Below are 5,230 nucleotides of genomic sequence, written 5' to 3'. Positions count from 1 at the left end.
GTTTGTGGAGCAACAATGTTATGAAAGTGGACTTTAATGTGGCCCAATTTGATAGGCTTCAATTTGCAGCATCTGGAGGAACTCTAGAATAAATACCAGGAGGATGTCTCTGGCTATGACCGACGCTTCTACACAAAGAGTCCTTTGAAAGCTCTGGCATGACAACCAAGCCACTCCTATCATCTTTCAAATGCAGAGCAGAAATATAACTGCATTACACTGCGAGGTTTCACACAAAGCGCAGGGTCAAATCAGCAAAAATATCCAAGTCCCATGACTGAACCGACGATCCGCTTATGTGTGCGTGCCTGTGATTGATACAGCAAGCCTGAAGTGGATTTGAATTGCCTCCACATTATTAAGTGCTTTTCATTGTCTCACGTTCGATGGCGTAATCTTGGACAAATAGATGGAAGCTGATTAACTGCATCGAGTTGAATCCGCGCTGTCAGCGTGAATGTCATATTTGCATCAGTTTAGTTGACGGCCTTGTCACTGCTGCACGAGTGAGGGGTCAGAGGTCAAGTGTAAGACACAAGACAGCTAAGCAGTATCATTACCAGAATGTAGGGCTCCTGTTATAACCAAGTATCAACTGTGTATTCTTAGCCTCTCCTCCAGAATTTTAAGTGATCTATGTGAATCGGGCTCTTGTATTGACTTTCAATAGAGAGCACTAACAACAAGGGGCGCCAATCTCTTCATTAGCTACCTTTTGCTGTTTGTATCAAGGACTTCAACTCTCCTTTCTTTTTGCCCGGGAGCTAACATAATACTGACATTGTTCAGACTGGGCAGTGGTGAGGACCTGAGGGAAAATGTGGAAAAAGGAGGGTCATTTTGGCAGAAAACCACTTTGTAAAAACTCGAATTACGTGCTTTATTGATGTGTTATTTTTCATTGAACATGGCAGCTTTTCCTTAGAAGGATCATTACAGAAGTTCTCCATCACGCTTCATAATAGATTGAGCACTGTACATAAAACAGGCATTCGCACAACTAGAGGAAACAGTTAAAGATAGAGCAGGATCAATCTAATGCACTTGGGGCTTGGGCTGCAGGGTCTTTCCCAGCTTGTGTGAACAAAGAGCTGTCAGCTGGGTAATAGAAGTAGGTCACATGGGTGTTATTTAAGACAACCACCTTCACTTTCCCTTTCGTGATATTCGTACTTTTTATGGGTGTTAGAAGTGCAGCCGTGAAACAACTGAGAAATGCGTGTGCGTTTGCCTCCGAGCCATACTGTACGGTGCTGGATCTAGAGGGAAATCTTTCAGCTCCATCTACACTTTCAAATGGTGGAGCACTCCAGAAACACGCTACAGTCAGACAGACTGTAGCGCCACTGGCAACGTTTCTGATGCATGTCATAGCACTGGCAACGCGTCCGCCTCGGCTGAGTGATCGGCTCTTTCATTTATGGGTGTGAGTTGTTAAGTTAACAAAGACCTTTAGCTGACTGGAATGATGAAAACTGTAACAAAGATTAGATTAAGTACTTCCCTTTTACAAATTATCCTTTTGCCCCCTTTCAAAAGATTGGCTTTGATACAGAAATAATTATGTATTATTATAAGCCATATTGCAGCACAGTCTGTGAAACGGAGAAACTCCTAGCAGCAGAACTGTGTATAATAAACAGTATAGTAGACAAAGACAAGACATCCATTCTTGTACCCGCCAGCAAATGAACCCCTGTGGAGCTTTTGCACAACTTCTTAAATATGTCAGTAGACTCTGGCTTCTGAGATACAGAAGCCAGAGTCTACTGACTCTGTCTTTCTTTCTGTGATTCAATCTAGGTACTTGAAAAATTGATTTCATCTGATTGGTTTTGTCTAGACCAGGTGTGTCAAAGGTGTGTAGAGCCCACTTTAACCTTAAGTGGGCCGGACCACTGAATCTCCTCTTTCCGTCAGTTCAACTAGTTATAATACTAAGACTACAGGTATTTAACCAACGAAGAAGTTTAACCTAAGTGGTATGGTGTGGTATGAGCGGTCATGGGGGAGGTCTTTTTATCCACGGTTCAGTATTCGCAGAATCACCTATTTCTGGAACGTATTCATGGAAAATTCATCTATTCACAGATTTTTTGACTTGACAAGCTATTGGCTGGCGTTTGCAAAGTAGCCAATCCAGGAAAAAATCTGGTACATTAAGATTAAAGAGAAGGAAAACCGTGGATGTTAGCTTCTGCAGCAGTGGGAAGATGGTTTCTACTGCGCGTGATAAGAGCATCGTCAGGTATATTTGGTGTTAATAACGCTTATAACTTGACGTTGACTTTTATCAGTAGGAAAGATTTTCAAACGCATGTCCTCGTTAATGTCTTTGCCAGGCTGATTCTGGCCCCCGGGCCTCATATTTCACAACCCCAGTCTAGATACTTCTTGGTGTTAATTTGCTGAATAATGTATGCTACTTGAATTTTGATCCAGAAATCAGATAATAAATGTAAGATTTATATTTGATTACGCCAAAAGTCCTGCATCACAAAAAAGAATATAGAAGATTCCTTTGGATTCATTCAAATGTAAAATTCTAGGTTATGACATTAAAGTTGCTGCCATGTATTGTGGTCTTCTTGTATGGCTTCAGTAGGCTGTGTAATATGCTGCCTTTGTTTTGTTTTTTTTACACTTTGGTTAAGTGTCTGCTGCTCCACTTCAGCCTGAAATTCTCTTGTGCAGTCCTTCTGTCTCTTGAAGTTTGATTTAAAAATGTCTCCAATGAACAATATGCAGAATGATGTCACACCGCTGCATGATAAATGCTGCTGGAGCGGATTCAAAGGGTGGATCATGCTGGCAGCCAATTAGGTCAAATAAGAACATGCAATAACTTTCCAGAAAACATACATTTTTCTAAAGATGTGGGGGCCTTCTACTCATTAGCCAGATGTAGCCTAAAAGATTCAGAAATCAGTCACAGCATAAATCAGCACTGGCAGGAGTGTCTAAATAGGAGTGCGATGGAGTGCCCTTGGTGACATGCATTCTTGTAAATTCTGAGTATTCAGTTCACAAAAGAAAAAAACAGCAGAGGGAGGAGTTAATGTGTGCGATAGATCATTCTGGCGTTTCAACCGGAGCTTTCTTCCTCCTCTCTGCTTTTCTGTCTCCTCCCTTTCAATTTTCCTGGCCCCTTACCCTCGATTTAAGCGTGCATCTCGTGCCGCTGGCCCGAGCCCCTGGAGCTCTCTTCCTTCTGGTCCCCCTGGTTGTGACCTGGACGCAAGGCGCTCTGGGCTGACTCTGTTGCTGTTTTGTCTTGAAGGGTTTATAGATGGGCCGTGCCTCAAAGCTTCGGCCCCTATTCTCGTTGCTTTACGGCTTTACGCTGTCTCTACCAACCGACCGTGGAAAATCAAGGTCAAGCATTTTCCACATTAGCAGCTTTACCAGGTGGACAGAAATGGGTATCTGCTGCATTTACCCCTCAGCCCCTTGCCCACCGAAGAAAAACAAACTGCTCCACACGTGTATCTCGCAAAAATGGTAACTGATGGTTCTGTTCATCACGTTTTCATAACACACAACAAAGAAAGATGCAAGGGGTGATATTAGATTAGGTATTTTTAGAAACTGGGCCAAAGGTGAGACAAGCACTTCAAAGTACATGCAAACTGTGTGGCACCAACCTGGCATCTAAATTCAGGGAGTGCACTCGAAACAAAAGGACTATTTTTTCAGTGGGAAAAGTTAAAAAGCAATAAAGGAGCGATTTCTCCTTCTTCTTCTTCTTCTCTTACACTTTATTAGTGGCAGGTAGCGTCTTATAAAATAGACCATACATCTGAAAAACTGCCTGAAAAAACGCTGTTCCCATTAGAGTCCTTTAATTGCCTCCAGAAGGTCACGATGATTTAAGTCTAGTATCAACAAACAGCCTGTAATGTTTATAATATGGAAAGTATAGGCCTGTGTGGTGAATAAACTGTACATCTGCCTTTAAATCTTATCTTTATTTACAGCAGTGTCAGCTGTAACTCACTTTTTTTGTTGTTTTTTAAACCTTGTTTTGCTGCAGGGTTTTTAGTTCACACGTCGACTGTGTTATTTTATTTCAGCCCTAAGCCACCCATGTGTTAGTCTGACTGCACGCACCATAAAGCAAAGATTGAACAAATTGTCAGTTGTTTTGATATTAGACTGCAGGCCTGTTGAGTAATGCAGGTTAAGTTCTGTTTATCTTTACTGCTGGGAATGGATGAGACATAAACCCTATTTGGTGGCTGACTCACTGATGGCACGTGCTTCCCAGCCTTCAACATGACAGCACATAAACTTGGTATGGCGCTGGAGTTTGAGGCAAACTAATTGCTAGCTGTGTTTTGAAGGAATAATCTTCTTTCCATATGCAGCACTCGTGTAATGCTCGTGTTTAAGGCCTGCTAGTCCTGCTGCACGGGCCTTATGCTTGGTTAGCTGTGAGCAGAGAATCATGTGCTCTCTTCAGCGGTTAGGAGAATGAAAAATCTTCTTCACTGCCCCCAATTAACAGTGAAGGTCGAGCGCCAGAAAGTTACGATGCGATTTAACCCCCCGCATGAGGTCAATTTGACCTGAATAGCTTCCTATTAAGCATGATAAATTTGTTATTTTTCAATCCATTAAACCTTTTCCCCATAGTCCATTTAGTCAGAACAAACCTCTGGCCCACCATAGCCTAGTCTCTGTTTACCACAAGCAAACTTCAAGTAAAAAGGGGATGACACGACGATTAGCAGAGATGACTTCAAAGTGCTCTCTGCCACAGGCTTTTGTTAATTATCAGTCGCCAGTGTTGAGTGCGTGAAGGTCAGTAGGGTAACATCAACGGCAGCATTCAACAACGGCTAAACTTTAGTCCAGTCAGTGGAACAGCTATCAATGAAACCTTGTTACGACCATGGGATCCATGGGACTGGACTGGAGGGATGCAAGGTTCAGGGAGGAAGTCTCTCTGACTACCCTGAGCTGTCTGCGAGAGCCCTCCAGGCAGACAGAAACTGAGGCCTCCAACAGATGTTTGGGAAAACTGCCCCATTCATCATGGCACTTTTCAGGAATGTCTTTGAACTGTTTTTTAAATTAGCGTCACATTCATCTTTGGCAGAACCAGAGGACTTAGATAGATAGATAGATAGATAGATAGATAGATAGATAGATAGATAGATAGATAGATAGATAGATAGATAGATAGATAGATAGATAGATATAGTGTGGATGTTGGCAAATAAGAGGA

Source organism: Pundamilia nyererei, unplaced genomic scaffold (assembly GCF_000239375.1).
Source record: "Pundamilia nyererei isolate P.nyererei 1_Seehausen unplaced genomic scaffold, PunNye1.0 scaffold00123, whole genome shotgun sequence".
NCBI lineage: Eukaryota > Metazoa > Chordata > Actinopteri > Cichliformes > Cichlidae > Pundamilia > Pundamilia nyererei.
The sequence above is the reverse complement of the archived record's forward strand: the minus strand, read 5'-3'. Positions refer to the sequence as shown.